This window comes from Lissotriton helveticus, chromosome 10 (assembly GCF_964261635.1).
Source record: "Lissotriton helveticus chromosome 10, aLisHel1.1, whole genome shotgun sequence".
NCBI classification, from domain to species: Eukaryota; Metazoa; Chordata; class Amphibia; order Caudata; family Salamandridae; genus Lissotriton; species Lissotriton helveticus.
In genome coordinates, this window is record NC_136071.1 from 277,423,253 (window position 1) to 277,441,120 (window position 17,868).

Consider the following 17,868-nt stretch of genomic DNA (forward strand, 5'->3'; position numbering starts at 1 on the left):
CAGCAGTTTTCATGCAGCTCCTTGATGCTGGTTCCTAGCTCACTTAGCTAAATGACAAAGATTATAACTTGGTGTCTGTAAGTAACACAAGAATCTCAGCAGCAAAAGAAGTAACCTACTGAGTTGTCAATAGACAATACCTAAAATTGTGACATGCATTTTACAAGTTGTGCTTTGCAGAGGGCACATTAACTCTCGATGCTGAGTCAAACAGCTGACGAAACTTCTCCAATTGATTTAAGTACCATGTTTATTTTACCATGTTAAACCCTGGAAAAAATTGCTGGGCACAAAAAGATCTTTGCCGCAGGTGCCTTAACCCCCAGAGACATTAAGTAAGCCTGAACAAATTTACTATAACAGTTGTCCTTTGTTGCCAATGTGTTTGGGATATTTTTAAAAAGCATAACTGTATACATTGACTGTCATGTCATCTCCTGACTTTGGCCCTCGTGACTCCATCCTGTTTTTACAGCAATCCACATGACTTCCAATGTATGTGATTTTAGGATATTGTTTTAATTCCCAGAACTGATCTTGACTTAATTTTTCATCATCATACGTTAACCCAGAGCAAGAATGAAAAAGAGAGTTGGAAAAGCGAAGAAATCAGTGACAAAGGGAGAAAGCAGGGGTGAAAATGAACCTGAACGGGTTTAGAAGGTGGGGAAATAAAGAGGTATGAAGTGGAATGAAGAACAACTTTCCTTGGCAAATAGCAACAGTGGAATTCGACAGCGCCTTTGGAGTGGCGTAGCAGGGGAGGCATGGGGGCGGTTCGCCCCAGGCGGCAAAGTGTTTTGGGGCTGGCGGCCTCCCCTCGCTATCACCTGCCATCTTGGGGTGGCAACAAGAAGCACCCCCGCTCCTCAATGCGTTTGCCCGAGGGTGGCAAACTGGGAATATTCGCCAGCACCCCTCTGTTCTTTACTGTGGCTGACGCAGGGCGGCAAATGCAGGGACCGCCAACGGCGACCAGAGGGCCAGCTACGTCAATGCGCCTCTGCAGACTCCGAAGAAAACTTTGGTCCTCTGCACTTAAAAAAACCACAAATTAAGCACTATATATTAGCAACAAATAGCGATATTTATTGCTAAATGCCCTTAGCAAATTTTTTTTTCATCGCTGCCTATCGCTGGATATTTTAGCGGAGAAAACATGCTATTAGCAATGTTTTTCTCCATTGTGCTAAAATATCCAGCGATAGCGGCAAATGCGAGAATATCGCTGGAAATCCAGCGATATTCTCGCATTAACGCCAATAGGGGCTTAATCTGATAATCCACCCCCATTGACTATACAGGTAAATCAACTTTTTAGCAGGCGTTAGATTCTAGCGATAATCGCGCTTATCGCGATTTTTTTATCGCTTCACCTGCCTTGCTAATCGGTGATAGCTGTGTTAGCGACTGTTTTCAGTCACTAACAGTTTGGGTACGCCCACTTTGCATGTCATTAGCGATAAATATCGCTGACATGCAAAGCGGGCCCCAAACCTGTAGCTATCGCCTAAAAGCTGTCCCTAACTGCTGTTAGCGACAGATTGCTAATAGGGCGATAAAATTATCGCCGATTAAGCGGGAAAAAGTCCAGCTAAAGCGGCGATATTGCCCTTGCTAATATGCCCGTGGATTCATTGCAATATGATGGCTCTATCGCTAAGAGTTTGGGAAAGTGAAAACATATTGTTAGCCATGCAGATCCAGTATCTCAGAGGTGCTGGAACAATTTTTAGAGTGAGGGTGCTACCATTAATGTTATCTCACTGAAGTCAGAGGAATTGTGAAAGGTCCACGCATCATACAAAAAACCATAAGTGTAGCAAATGTACCATGCCCATTCAGCAGGAGAGCGGTAAGGGTGTGTGTGGTATGTAGCTGGTGGTGCATTTGGAGCACTGGTGAGGTAGTGCACTATCATTTATAGACAGCATATTTTGTGTTGAAATGGCCACTGAATTTGCATAGACATGCAGTTTTACTGGTAAAATTATGTAGTGCAAAAAAAAAAAAAAGATGTGTGGTAAACGGGTATCAGTGAATATTTATCACTTGTGCATCAGCAAGTAGTGTCTTGATTTCTTTTGACCCTAATAAAATCTTTGGGTCATCACACTTCAGAATGACAAATTAAAGTGCTTAATTTGTGCTTTCCTAATTGCTGATATAATTTGAAATGTGTGTATAGTTAATTAGCCGATATTTAAATGTTGTGTGTTAACAATCTGACATACTACCTCCTTTGCTTTCTCTTCCTGCACCCCAGCTGCTTAGTCACCTAGATCACTTTTACAAAATCCTCTCACCTTGCTGTCACAGAAATAAACGTACACTCAAGTTTCCAAATAAGCACCCACTTCTCAGAAGACAGCCTGATATTTGACCTTTGTGTTTGAATGCGCAGCAAATGTGACAGGAGACACACCAAATGTATGAGTAGCGTGCTACTCCTCGAAAAGCGCTTCGACGCCTCGTCGGGGATAGTAAGCGCTATATAAATACAATTACAATGGACTTCTTCGTTGCTCATTCCCCATAATCACAATAGACTTCTTCATTGCTCATTTCCCGTTCTGAACTCCAGCATGATCCCTTCTGGGGGTGCTACAACCCCCCCCCCCCCCCCCCCCCGCAGCGGTACTTCCAGCTGTTGACGCGACAGTTACAGACAGAAATGCGAGCCGCAAAAAAGATGAGTTCTACAACCTCCACGACAGACTTACTTTGACGAAGACCACGCTGAAAGCTTCAAACCTTCACGGAAGACCATTTTACGACCCATCCTCGGGACGTTTCCCCAGTCGGTGTCATAGTTTTGGAAAGTCGCGCGCGGGGCAGGAAGTCTCTTCCACTGCAGCTGCTGTAATGCAGAGACGCCGGCTTTTGGGAAGAACCGCCGTAGCAAATACCGCACATGATCGTCTGCTGATCTGAAACTGGTTTTGTGCGGCCATGAAATTAGCACACAGCCGTCCAGCCCGGGGTGATGGAGCCTCCCCGTCCAGAGGCACGTGCTTCATATACCATTGCAGGCTTCTCAAGGCTCGCTGCTAGCCTGAAGCTCTGTTTTTCAACTTTTTCTCAAGGATCTCTCTGTATCTGGCCACTGGGATAATTTAGCCTTTCTGGAGTTATCGCCATCTTGTGGTCACTTTTATTCGGATTATTGATCTGTACAAAACGTGACAAATTGCAAAATGCTGAGATTTATATATAGGGCCACTGGAACTAAGTGGGGGGGGGAGACAAAATTAATGAGGCATGGAGAACCAAATTGCGCTGCAAGAAATTACTAATTATGCAGCATAATGTGGCACATTTTGTGATAGTGATACTTCATTATGTTATCATGTTGCGGTGGTCTGGCTTGAGAGGTTGGGAGTCGCCAGACAATTAAATGAGATTCACTAGAGCGGGCCTTTGGTTCCGCCCACATGTTGGGAGACAGAAGTACATGTTTTGATTGGATAGAAGTTGTGTACTTCCACAAGAAAGAGCTTGCCCTGAAGCAGCAGTGATCATTTTGTTTATTTATTCAGCTGCCTATGCTTGAAGTGGATGTACAGGGAGCACTGCTGGTGCCTTTTGCTGTGGCCTGGGACTCTTTGTCCCAGAATTCCTGAGGAGGACGGACTGATCCTGATTTCCCATTGTGCTTTATAGGTCTCAACCACCTCTCGCGCTGGTGGCGCCCAGTACGGCAAGGTTAGTTGGTGCCCCCCAATGACCACCTTGACCACCGATCCTCTCACTAGCACCCTTTAACTGTGAACAAGTCTCCATAACCACTCTCTCTCAGATGCATTGAATTAGTTGTACAGCGTCACTCGTACCAGTAAAGGATGTCAGAGCACTTTGCATCACGCACACATTACAAAGAGACAATCAAACATATGTGTGTAAATCAGCTTATAGGAAATGTTACATAAGCCAAAGGACTAAAAGTGTAGGAGTCACATGTCATCCATACTGGTAGGCTGTATAGTTTAGGAGTGCTTGGTGTGGAGAAGCACAAACTCAGAGTCGAAAAAAAGACACAGCATAGTTGGGAGTTTTCTTTAATAAAAAGAATCAATTCCTACCCATATTAACCCTTTTTCAACATTAATCTATGCTCTAATGTATACTTTGCAGTGTGTATGCAGTTCTATGATGAAAGTTAATACCTCACTGTTCTATATTAGGACTTTAAGTTATAAATTGCAAGTAACAAAAGGATGTCTCTTAAAAAAAAAAGCAGTAACCTGCTGATCTATTTACATTAAATGCACTCTGCTTTCTACATGGTACACGTTCTTTGCAGCAGGCATATTAACCCTCTGCACTAACTTCACATAAGTCAAAACATCAACTATACAAAACTGCAATCTCTCTCCAGGAAGAGCATTAATCACAAGAGTTACCTTGCAATTTTTGTGAGGCCTGCTAATTGCCGGAGTAAAGAAACGCGGCAGCGGATGCTTCAAAAAGATAAACTTGCAAACACGGCGCCCCCAGTAAGCCAGCATCCGGTGCGCTGGCACGGTCGCACCGCCCTAGAGCCGGCCCTGGGCGTAGCAATGTCAGGTGGTACCTGGTGCAGAAAAGTTCTTGTCATTCCCCCTCCGCCCACATTGAAAGATTAAAATAAGGAGAAAAAGGATACACATATTTTTGCCATTTTGTCACCCCCCTTAGTGCAATCTTGCCACCCCCCTGAGTGATGACACCCGGGGCGTCCCGCACCCACTGCACCCCCTTCCTACGCCACTGCGTTCATGGAGTCGTGCTGGTGCCATTTACTGTGGATGGGGACTCATTGTCCTAGAATTCCTGAGCCTTAGAAGGAGGGACTGATCCTGATTCCCCATCGTGCTTTATAGTGGCCAACCATCTCCTGCATCATTGGACAATCAGGGAGCTATGCTGGTGTTGTTTGCTATGGCCGGGAGGCTATTTGTCCCAGAATTCCTAAGGAGGAAGGGCTGATCCTGATTTTCCCGCACCACGAGCGTTATAGCGCCCAATCACATCCTGTAGCGCGGGACATAATCTGGCAGTACCCGGGCCAAGGGCTGGCCTGTCAGTGCCAGCTTCAGCTCTACCTTCAATAGAGTAGGTCACTCAAGTAGAATAGATTACTTCCTATTTAATGTTAGCCTCTGCTCATTCATAAATGATATGGAGTTTTGGAAAGGAAGGATAGTGCGCACAATGCACAGTTGTTAACATTGAAGGCAGCGTAGCCCTAAAACCCCCGAGCTTAGACGGTCCAAATGTGTGGGAGGTTTTGTACTCTAACAATGGAAATCTATCTGGTGGGACTGGATTGTTAGAAACTACAATGTGCTAGAGGGAGTTACTACTTTGGTCAAGGAGGTAGTAGAGACATTGTCTGAACTTGCTCCTAAAACTAGAAAGATGGTATTACAGGAAGAGCATGACTTGCTCTACACTTGGATTAGAGAATCAATAGCTACCAGGAAAAGAGTAGTGAAAAAAAAACTTTAAGAAGGAGGCTTGGTATAATAAATCATGTAGGGAAGCTAAAACAAAGCTTCTTAAAGCCGCTATGGCCAACTGTAGAGACTCCCTTGTGAATTGTAGGTCGGTCTATAGGAGGGAACTGACGAAGGCAAACAAAGAATGGGAGAGCTCTCTATGAAAAAAACCAGAATGCCATCCTGTCATCCAAAGGTACCAAAGCTATTTAGAAAACTATTGCGGTGTGTATCAGGGGACCTAAAAATAACCTACAATTCTGTGTAGAACCCCTGCACGGGGTCATCCACTTTAGCAACCTTTATATGGGTGGCAATGGTCATGCCCGAGATGGCTTATATTGGCCCTTGAGATATGATTTCACTAGGTGTATTGAATCCACCAACCTGGAATTTGGGCTTGGTGAAACCATTACCGCTATTTACTCCTACCTGGCTGCTAGGGCACCAAGGCCCGATAAGATACCCAACGACCTTTACTTGGCCAATGTGGAGATTTGGGGATTGTTCCTTAACCTCTTGACCAACGTCGTCTTGCTAGGTCTGGTTGCCCCATCCTCCTGGAAAATAACAGAGATCATTCCAATTTGTATAAAAGGGCAATATAATGATCAGGCCAACTATAGGCTCTCTATCCTGATTGATGGTGTCCAAAAAGACTATTGCAAACAAGTGCTTGCCCATCTGCAAGTGTGGATAGAGGACCAAGGTGTGTTATCTGAATATCAGGGGGGCTTTATAAGTAAAGATCGCACTGTAGACTAGGTCTTTCGTTTAACCCACATTTATTGGAAAACCTTGGTAATCAGCAAGGGCATACTTTATGTTGCCTTTGTTGATTTACAAGCTGACTTTTACCTGGTCCCCAAAGCCATGTTCTGGAAGGTCCTTGAAGATATGGGTATCCCTCTAACCTCTTGAGCATACTAGTCCGGCTTCACGCAGAAAACTACACTCAAGTGAGGTGGGGCGAGCATGGGCAACTGACAGAGCCCTTCTGCATCAAACATGGGGTCAGACAGGGCTGTGTGGTGGCTCCCACACTCTTCTCCCTGTATATGAATATGATGGTGATGTTCCTGAACAAGGATGTGTGTGATTCACCAAAGGAAAGTGGACAGGGGGCCTCAGCCCTTCTTTTCACAGACAAAACTCTCTTACTCTCAAATACTCCCCAGGACCTCTAACAACCTTTACATCATTTTAATGTGTATTGTGCAGAGAGGGGGTTGGAACTGAATAGTTTGAAAAGTAAATATATGGGGCCATACTTACAATGAAAGTGACTAAGTGCGTGCTGCAAACCATTTGGCTGTGTCACACTGAGTCACTTTCAAAGCACAAGGATGCAACATATTTACAACAATATGCCACATCCCTGTGCTTTCCCCTGCACTGGTGCACAATCAGCTGCCCTGCGCCAGAATAGGCACCCTTGCAACATGGTGCAAGGATGCCTGTGTCATGGGGAGAATGTTTTTGTGCAGGAAGGGACACCTTCCTACACAAAAACAATCAATTGACCTGATATCCTCTTTCCATGTGTGCTGTAGAATACAGCACACATGGAAACAGGGAAAAAACTAGGAGAAATGTAAACATTTCTCCTCATTGAGCCTCGCTACGCCACCCCTGGGATGGTATAGTATTCTGACGCATTTCCAGGTTTACAGTTTATCGTAAATCTGTAAATGCATCATAATACATGGGTGTTGCATGGGAACATCCACAGAAATACCCATGTCACACCCCTTACACGCAAAGTGCTGCATAAGATAGGGCAATATTTCCAAGCACACTTAAAGCCAGGCAGGGTGGCTTTACGTGTCCTTCTAAATATTGGGCAGCAGGCTGTGCCATTGGTGCATCATGTAGCTTGACGTACCGGCGGCGCAAGGGGCTGCTAAATAAGTCCCAATGTATTTTTACAGGTATTTCCATAGGCAAATGACAGTGGGTAACAATGTAATTGATTAGGCCCCCCCATTTCCATTATCTTGGTGTGAGGCTCATGCCAAATCTACATTGGGGCCTGCAAATTCAGAAATCACAATTATTTTTAATCCAGCACACAGCTTGTAGGACCAACATCCTTAGAAGTACAGTATCTAGGAGTGCCACACCAGCCCAAGTAATCTACAATACTAAGGGGGTCATTACGATGGCGGACGGACTTCAGTCCGTTCGCCATCGGTTCGGATTTGGGACCAACCGTCTTTGAGGCGGCCTCCCCACAATCCGAATTACGATGCAACTGCCACCACAGCGGTAGCATCAACTATTCTTTGCATTGTGGCTGGGATGCGGTCAGCAGCCCCTGCCGCAATGCAAAAAAGGGGTGCTGGAAATGACCCTTTTTGCAGGGTTATACCCAAACATTTTGCTTCTTCCTCCTATTTTTTTCTCACCTGTGTTTGTTGGCTTTAGGACTCTGGGCACTTTACCACTGCTGATCAGTGCTAAAGTACATATGCTCTCTGTGTAAATTGTTATTGTGATTGGATCTCCCTGATTGGCCTATTTGTTTTACCAGTAGGTCCTGAGTAAAGTGCACTGAGTGTGCCAGGGCTGGTAAATCAAATGCTACTAGTGGACTTGTAGCACTGATTGTGCCAATCACACGAGTAAAGCGGTACAAAAGGGGGTGGTGATGGACGGAGCATCTGAACCAATCAAACACTCACTCCCAGTCAGTCAGTCAATCACTTTTATTCGATTTTTAAAAAATCACAAAAAGACACAGGATGCTGTACAAGAAATAGACAATAAAATACAACAATACAAATATCTACATAATATATCATACATCAGGCCATCAAATTTCACATTTCATTAATTCATAAAAAGTATATATACACAGGTAATACGTCATGTTAAATTGGCCTGAATGAAAGGTCAGTTTACATAAAAAAGTTTAAAAAATCACAGTTTAATAAAATATATTAAAATGTTTCGTTTTGAATTTGTTATTGTCTCCATTTGCAACGCCTTTTGTTTATGCGGACTCCTGCTACTAAAAAATTTGCAACATGAAAAAGTTGTTTGTACATTATGCAAAAGTTGCAAAAATAGGAGTGCTGGTCTGACCTGTGAAAAGCCAGCCTCTCGCAAGATGGGTAAAAGATATTTTCTCCTGATTTGTGCATAATGATCACAGAACATAATAAAGTGTAAAGTGTCCTGAGGTGAAAAGTGATCGCAGTCACAAGGACTTGCATTGTCAGGTGTATCCCATCCAAAATAAGTGCCTAACAAAAAGTGTATCAAATTTAAACGAAATCTGGTTAAAAGAAAACGATGAAATACCAGGTAAGGTTCTAAGCCAGGAACAGTAATGATGGCATAGTTTCTTCTAACGGTTGTTTTTTTAAGCTCTACTTCCTCCCGCTCAGCCATAAAGGAATTTATCAATGATGTTTTTATCATCATGACGTCTTCCTTTTGGATGCTATCAGGGGAGTAGAAAAGATCTGGTCGACCCACATGAGATAGCATGGTTTTTACATAATTTAGCCATGGGATCTTTAGTGCACCATCCATGGCCAAGCAATCTCTAAAAAATCTATTCACCGCCCTCTGGATGTTAACTGGATTTGTGTAACCCCATATTGAGGCTCCATAGGTAGCAATTGCTAAGCATTTGGCATTATATACATTAAGAATAGCTTCCATTGGGCGTGACCCCAATCTTTTTGCGAAGTTCAAAAGGGCTCCAGCGGATCTGGTAACAGCATTCGATTTGGATTTGTGTTGCGCGCCCCAGGTTCCTTTGTCGTCGAAAATCACGCCCAAGTAGGTAAAAGAAGAAACCCGTTGTACTTCCTTTCCTGTACAACTGAAGGTTATGGGTTTCCTCTTTCTGTCCTTGAGACCCGTGATCATGACGTGGGATTTTTGTGTATTAATTTTCAGGTCTAACGAAGTCATAAAATCCCCAAAGGAGGCCAATAACTTATTAAGGGCCACACCCGTGCGGGCCAATAAGACTGCGTCATCCGCGTACAGGAGGACCGGGATGTTAATCTCTCCTGCACGTGGGACGTCGGCCCCCAGGGTGGAAAGCGCAGGCTCAAGTGCATTTATATATAAAGTTAAAAGGAGGGGGGCAAGGGTGCACCCTTGCCTCACCCCTCTCTCGGATTTAAAAAGTCCAGTGCATCTTCCTTCTTGAGTGACTCTAACAGAGGCCTCTAGTCCTTGGTGAAGATCCGCTAAAAATTCCACCAATGACCTATCCATGCCCATTTCCAAAAGGACTCCCCACAGTCTTGACCTGTTAACCAGGTCAAAGGCTGAGGAGAGATCCATAAATGCCATATACAGAGCCCCTTCTTTCACTTTTGTATATTTACTGATGATCAGGTGCAAATTTAAGCACTGATCCAGTGTGCTTCTTTTGGGCCTGAATCCGTATTGGGCGTTTGATAAAATTCCCCTACCTTCTAGCCAAGATGTTATCCTACCCAAAATGACTCTGCCCAGAATCTTAACGGCAGAGTCTATAAGGGAAATGGGTCTGTAGCAAGCAGGGTCGCCCTTTTGGCCCTTTTTGAAAATAGGTATGATTATTGATCTTGCCCAAGATTGAGGACACTTATTTTGTCTTGCACAATTAAACACATTTGACAAAATCTTTGCCCAGAACTTAGGTGCCGCTTTATATAGGTCCGCAGTGACCCCATCAGGTCCCGGTGCCTTGTTCTTTGATGTATCAATTATGGCTTCTTCTACATCCTCAGGGTCAAACGCTTGGATTAACTCCATATGAGGATGAGTAAGTAAGTCCTGCATGTGATCAGTTGTGGGCTGACTATAGATGCTACCAAAATGGGATAACCACTGCTCATCGGATATAACACATTCCGCGGCGTGATTCTCCACCCCTGAAAAATAGGGGTGATTAATCACCTCCCAGAATTTGGAGCTATCCCGAAGAACCTCGACTGATGTGAGATCATTCCATGCTTGTTCTTTGATCTGGTTCTTCCTGGCATAAATGGCCTGTTTGTATGCCTTCCTCAGTTGGACTATATTTGTTTTATTTCTTGGAGTCTCCTTTAGTCCCTTTAGGAGGGCGGAATGGGCCCTGGAGCAGTTGGTATCAAACCACCGTTTACCTCTCTGTGCACCGGGCTTAGCTTTGAGCGTTAGGTCGTGATTTACTTGACGACATATTAGATTAAAGGCCTCTACTGTGCTATTATGAGAGGCAAGAGGATCTAAGCAAATGCCAACCTCTTCTTCGACCTTTGCTAATACCTCTTTTAGGAAGGTAATTGGGGTCACATTAGACCATTTCAGCCTTCTGCCCTGGTCTTTGGTAATCAAATCAGTCACACAACGTGTGACAGATTCTTTAGGAGTTTTAAAATCCAATATCCCCACCTGTGAGACCTCTAATACCACAGGGTTGTGATCACTAAAAATAGAGTCTACTACCCTATAGCTAAAAATAAAAGCCAAAATAAAAGTTGATATAAAAATATAGTCTATAACCGAGCCTGTATCTTTCCCTTTAAATGTTAGGGATCTTGGGCCTATTGGACAGCAACTGGATTCGTAAAGGTTAAGGGAGGCCAAAAAAATCTCAAGAGCTTCCCCATGATTAGTGTGCTCAAAGTGCGTGAAGAGCGAAAAAGGTGGGCCCCCTTTATCTTCCATATTGCAGTCCATTTGGTAAGGATGAGTATTAAAGTCTCCCATAAGGATGATCTCAAAACTACTTTTAATTAGTTTATAACTTTCCAAAAAATCCTCAAGTGAAACTAAAAGTTGACTATTACTGACAAATTCTGGTGAATTATAGAAATTAATAAGGAGAATGGTAAGTGCATTCGTCACTAGCAATTCTACTACTAAAAAATGTGGGGAACAAGTCTCTAGCTGTTTAGCTTTCCCTTTCAAGTTAAGTGAGAGAAATGTGGATAAGCCACCTTTTGCTCTGCCGACGCGCTTGGTGTAGCAGGGATGCCAAAATGAACGAACCCATCTAGTTCAAGTCTTTTAACTGTATCCCACGTTTCCTGTAATGATATAATGTCGAAAGATGAGATGAAACTCAGCCAGTTCTCATCTTCGACCTTGGATCTTAAGCCTGCGATGTTCCAGCTAAGAATCCTGCACAACTTCTTGCATATTGGAGAAGGGGTCTGACTGCTATCTTTAGTCTTGCATAGTCAGTCAGAATTATCTGGGAGTGAGAGTGCTGAAAAACGGTTGGATAGGGGAACGCCCTCACTCAGTGTGCCATTCAAAGTCAATGTGTGTGTTGTAACTGATGGCAAACGCTGAGGAGCAAAGATTGAAACCCCCTTCTTTTGTTGCATAGCAAAATGGCAAGGCCCTAGGGCAGGTGTAACTTTTTCCCCAATTACCTTCTGTGAATTTGAATGGGCCTTCATGCTCCCCCGCGGGGGGTAAAAATACCCCAAAGGGAGTGGTCTCATTGCATTGTGAGCAATAGGGGACCCATCCCAAAGTAGTTTTTTTTGCAACTTTCTTCTCAGAAAAATTAATAACAATACAATCTCCCATTATATTCTTTTCCCCTTGTCCTACCCACCCCACCCTTCTAGCCATAATAATGTAGCGGGTTATACCATGTTCACCGCTAGAGTATTGTTTGCACCATTCCCTAGATTTATCTAGCAAATCCTTGGTGTACTCTTTCTCATTATGGCGTAAAAAAGGGACCCCAGTTATCACTGCCACAAAAGGGGCCGCCTCAGGTGGTAAATGCAACCTAGAAGTGCTTGAAGAGCTAGGGTTAGGTGGACAAGAGATGGTATTAGAGCTTGCAACAATATTCACTTGTGTAGCTAGGGTGGGGTTGTGTGTTGGCAGTGACTTATTAATGCAGGAGCTAACCTCCTTGTGGTATACAGTTAATGGTTGGGTTAGTGGAGCATGTGTGAGTTGCATGGGTACGTTCACTGTACTAGCTTTAATCGCTGAGCATTCCATAGGCTCCAGCATATGGGTCTCATTATTCTTAATACTGTTCGTAGAAAAAAGCTCTCTGGCGCGAAAGTCATTAATAAACAAGTCAATTTTTTCGCACCTCTTTAGCAGCCCAGCCAAGCAAGTGTTCAAGCAATCAACAATGTCTTTGCCAATTTCCTCCAAGATTGGTTCTAGTCGGGCAGTAATCAGTTCTTCCATTTTATCCCCCATGAGTAAGCAAATATCCTGGACAAGGTCCTTGTGGAGGGAGGCAGAAATACCTTTTCCCTCAGCCTTTGTAGCCTTCTCTTGTGCTTTGTTTGATGTGGTATTTGGACTCAGGACCTGGCTCACTGTATGTTGAAGCGGGGATTCATTGGACTCTGCTACCCTGGCAGAAGGTGCCTCGACCAAAGAGCACTCAGGGGCTGGCTCAATGGGATGTGAGACAATTGTATTGGGTAAATCAGTGGTCTTTACTATTTCCAATTCCTTTTCAGCGTTGGCTATTTTCTGATTAATAGCGCCAACTGCTGAAGTAATTCAGAAAAGGGGGTGGTGATGAACAGAGTGCCTGAATTAAGCAGACCACTCTTACCCAGTCCAAAGATCAGGGCTTGATCCATCACCGTTTTTTAGCTCACTGCACCATCCCAGCTCAGAACTTGGCTATATGCAAATTAGTCTGTTCCTGTCCCAGTGCATGATGGGAACAGGGCAAACCAAACTAGTTCCTATTATCCCAATAGGCTCTGCGCATTGGAATAATACCTTCAATAGTATAGGCCTAGACCAGACGTTAACTAGGTCTACTACTGTCGATATTAGACTTAAAGTTTTGGGTTTGCCAGCTAGCTCAGAGTTCACTAGAAACTTTCTCGAATAGGCATGGAGGAGTTGAACCTCCCTGGATAGACAAGAAGGGATTTAGTTTCTGACAACCATAGAACATGACAACTTTGCTCTCCCCTAATCAAGAGTGTATCTCGAGAGTCGTGTGAACAAAAGGCAATTTATTTTACTCAGTCAGTACGTGCATTCTTAGTCTCATCAGATTGTAGAGAAAAGGAAGAGACGGGCGTGTTCTATAAAAGATGTTATTTATTGATCAGTCTCTTTTCTCATACAAGAGAAATGGATCGATATTATTGCAATACTTATGGTTAAGTAAAGTGCATACATTAAAAGCAGAAGTATAAAATAATACTGTAAAAACATTGATATGGTTTCTAAGCCATATGAAGGTTTAAAATGAATAAGATATATTACATACACATATACATTTGACTAATCGTACTCAACTGGTGTTTCTAACTACGCCTACCCCGTGTACCTGACCTAAGTCTAATGCGTGGGCGGGAATAGAAAGTTACCGTTTAAGTTAAGTTTGTTTTGCCAAGTGACTGACTAAAGAATTCTCTGTGAGGGGTTATTCAGTTCTGTACCTGGAATCTAGGATGGATGAGGGATGGTATCTCTCGTCTCTGGTCTCGATATTCCAGGCTGCCTGCGAGGGCTACCCGGAAGCGCCGGAGCTGGATTTCTCGGCAGGAGAATAGACAGCTTCTCGTTCTCAGCGCGTCAGGAAGGCGGGGCTGCGCCAGCGGGGTCTGCTCTGCTCTGGGCTTCGGCAAGTCTGGCTGCTCCGATCTCGTCACCACCGCGTGTGTTTGCATAGGGCAATATCGGTAATATTTATACCTTTAAGGTGCCGAGATTGACGTAAGGATGGACATAGATACGTCAATAAGGATGTCATACGACCAGGTCGTTAGCACATTCTTTTGCTGAAGTTCTCGGTGAAATCAAAACAATGGCCGCAGGGTTTTTCCCAGGTTGTCATAGGTTTGATTTGTTTTGAGAACTCCGTATGCCTTATCAGGGGCTGGAGGAATATCGCTTGTCTAATTAGATGGCAAGCGTTATGACCTAATCAGATAACACGTTCCTGTGCCGTAGTGTGGCTTTATCAGATAACGGTTCCTGCATCATGGGGGTTTTCTGCCTCATGGGATGGCTGCTAGTTAACTTGTTAACCAGAATAGGGTCAGGAATAGGGGGATCGATACAGAACCTATAGGAATACATCACACCCACTCCACGCTAACTATGGACATATTTACGAATCTATGCATAGTAAAACATACTGTAGAGTATCGTGTATACCTTACCACCCCAAAATACATAAATGCATTTTGAATTTATCAAATATACGGAAAAAACAGTCACATGTAATATATGCACTCAAGCTGTAGAATAATGCTAAAGTAATCACGCATATCTATACATTATCACTAATTTGTATATGAGAATTTACACATGAAATGGCTCTTAATACAGAAAAAAGTTTCGAGACCATTCCATCACAGAATAAAATAATTATGAACATACCAGCGGGCAGCTAATGTCTATAAAGTATCTAAAAATAGAAATCTTAGTTCTCTAAGAATAGTTCTTACTTTAAGCAGAAGATAGTGTCCCGAAAAATATGCAAAAATATTTTGGGGCTGCTGAAAAAATTGCTGTCCGTGAACTGGAGGGAAAAATGTTCATGGTATTTTGCTTTTCTAGTTGAAGGCCAAATTCAGGGAACGCCGTGTACGAGCTTGCTCAAAAGTCTCTATTTCTGCTCTGGTGAGAACATCATATCATTTAGACTCTCGAAAAAGTTGTCAACAGCTTCCTGGGAGAGTTCCACTAACTCGGAAATAGGTGTAACCATGCATTCGTGCGCATGATTGTCTCCATTGACATTCTGATTTGGATTGCTGACAGAAGGTCGTACCTGATCGATGCTGCTTTCATTTTGAACCTCACTACCCCTTAATCGTAGTGGTGAAGCTTCCACGAATGCCGTCATCAGGATTGGTAGCCGTTGAGGGCAGCACAAAGCATGAGCCTTTGTTGGACTCAACAATGTTTCTGCATCCATTGGCGCATCCGATTGTAGCATCAGACAGGTGTCTAACACGCATTCTTCTCCGCATAGCAGGCACCTTAATACAGGTAAAACACATCGATGCCACATTGGTCGAAATGAAAGAAACCAAGTCATGTTCAGGTCTCTAAGCAGGGGTAGTCCCAGGATTTTTGATATCCGGTCCCGGTATCCAATGGCTAGGATTGTTTCTTCCCTTGTCACAGGTGTTTTGTCTGTGACATGGTTTGCCATAACGAAATATAAGGACTAAGAATAGGATTCCTGCAATTAGTCCTAAAATGAGGGGAAGTCCGACAAAAATCGAATGGACGAAATCTGGAAAAATACCCAGTATGGCTTTGAATGGTGTTAATGCCATCGAAAATACTGTCTTAAATACTTTTGAGACTCCACTGGTATCAGAAATATTTAAGATTTCATTCAGGATTTCTGCGAAATGTATGGGGGAATTAGTCGATAACAATGAATGTATCTCTGCAGTCGTCCTTGCGACTAGGAGATCATACGTTTCTTTTGATGACGTGAGCCTTGTCGGCGTCTGAAGAAGCACTGTTTTCATTCTGCTTAAAGTATCTATTCGAATAGAAGTAATTTTCAAGTTGGGCCATGCCCTTGCCTCCCTGTCTGGAAAGGAGCTGGGGAACAATAAGCGTCCACAGCACTTGACCTTCGCAGTCGTAGTTACGAGATAAGGAGTCCCGGGCATGAGACTACAGCATCTGCGGTCCACAATTAGAATGTAACTCCCATTATAGAGTCTTTGAAAGAATGGTTCTATCTCTGTAGCAGGTGTGCCTAGCTGGTGACATGAAAGGTTATTTGAGTTCCCTTCACAGGCTCCATGCAGACTAATTCCGTTACACAGAAGTGTACCGCTTAGTGACATCGCACAATTATTGCCACTAAGAAACACTTTCTGTCCTTTATTACTGACACATGCATGTGAATAGGGCAGGTTCCATGTTGTTTTAATGTATCCTTTTCCCAATTTTTCGTACATGCCAGCCTGTATATATTTTTGGCAGTATTGAAACCTGAAGGTTGAGATTGGAATATTAATTATCCCATGTATTATCCATTCACTGACAGGTCGTTCTGACATTGTCACTGGTAATCTTTCGAGTTTCTCAATGCTCAGGATTGTATAATCAGTACCCTTCTGGGCCATACTGATTTGTTTATCAGTAAGGTTAAAGATATTGAAAAGTGACGTTGTGTTTATTAAACGCCAAGGCACATAGCCTGAACGCAGATTTTGTAACGTCCAGCCAAGCTGTACAATAGAACGCAATTGAGACTGACCGTGTTGTAACAACAGTAAGTCTTGCGATATTATGTCGATTGCTGAAGACACAATGCTGTCCAGAGAAAAAATTCTGGAGGACAGAGTCATTAACCCATTGTCCACTACAGAAAGCGATTTTTCCAAATTAATACGGTCAATTTCCCGTATCCTTTCTGCTGTCTCAATTTGAGTAACCTTCCAGGCCTCATTGTATGCTGCATATACAGAGGCTGCTATGAAACGCTTTTGACGCTGTTTGCGTGGTCCCATAGTGAAATCACGCAAGTCAGCACCATCAGTAAGTAAAGTTAGGTGTTGCTTAATTTCCGCCAGTGTGGAAGTTTGTAGCCATTGAAGGCATAATTTGCCCACACTGTAGGTGGTTATTATCCCTGGGTGATGTCTTTGGGGATATCTAGGGTCTGGCCTGGTCATTTTGAACCCCTGTGTTTTGTTCAGGAATCTGTCTTGACAGTTATTAGTATCTGTGGGCCAGATCAACCACTGTTTCCAATCTGGATGTGTTCTGTTTTGGTTTAATACATAGTTTATGTCTATCTCCTCATCTGTAGAGCTATTGCTGTTCATTGTTGGTTTTGGAATAGACGGTTTATTTAAATCTTTGATTTTGGCTAAGCCAAGACAGGTAGTTTGTTGAACAGTGTCATTTAAAAATATAATTTGTTCTGGGATCATGCAGGCTCTAAACAAAGATTCTATACCCTGTACTTGCCATTCTTTTGTGCCCCAAACACTTTTCAATTCAACATTTTTGTCCCAATAATCAAAACCAAAAGTATTCATTTGTTCAAAGAATGAGTCTGAATATATCAATTTTGTGTTGGTTATCATGGTCTTTGTCCCTGTCTTATTTGACAATTTGAAATAAAATGTTTCAGCATTACTTATGTTAAAACCTGAAAAGTATGAATATTTGTCATAAACGGTTCTTGAGCTTCCTTTTGGAGGGGTTGCACAATGTTCCCATTGATTATAATTTAAAACATTTCTAGGTTGTGCAGATCTATGTAAAAAAATGGTTACCATAGTGGTTGTAGCAATACATACTATCATAATTTGTAGAACCCTGCAAATAATCATGTTTGGTAAATTTAGCAGACATCACTAAGTCAGACATCATATTGTTTATGCTTTCAAAGTCCCAATCATCAGCAAATGTGCTTGGTTTTACGAAGTCACTCAAAGAGATTTTAATTTGG

The 17,868-nt window shown here is 43.0% G+C and overlaps 1 protein-coding gene across 3 annotated transcripts in view; it reads right to left on the reverse strand.

Annotated features, from left to right (window-relative positions):
- GJC2 (gap junction protein gamma 2) overlaps positions 1 to 17,868 on the reverse strand; it is a 643,979-nt gene that overhangs the window by 260,460 nt on the left and 365,651 nt on the right. The window contains exon 1 of one of the 3 annotated variants that reach the window (XM_078665299.1): positions 2,724 to 3,034. The exons of the other annotated variants lie outside the window; for them this stretch is intronic. The gene's annotated coding sequence lies outside the window, so the exon portion shown is untranslated. Of the gene's footprint in view, positions 1 to 2,723; positions 3,035 to 17,868 lie in introns of those variants that run through there. 3 annotated transcript variants of the gene reach the window in all.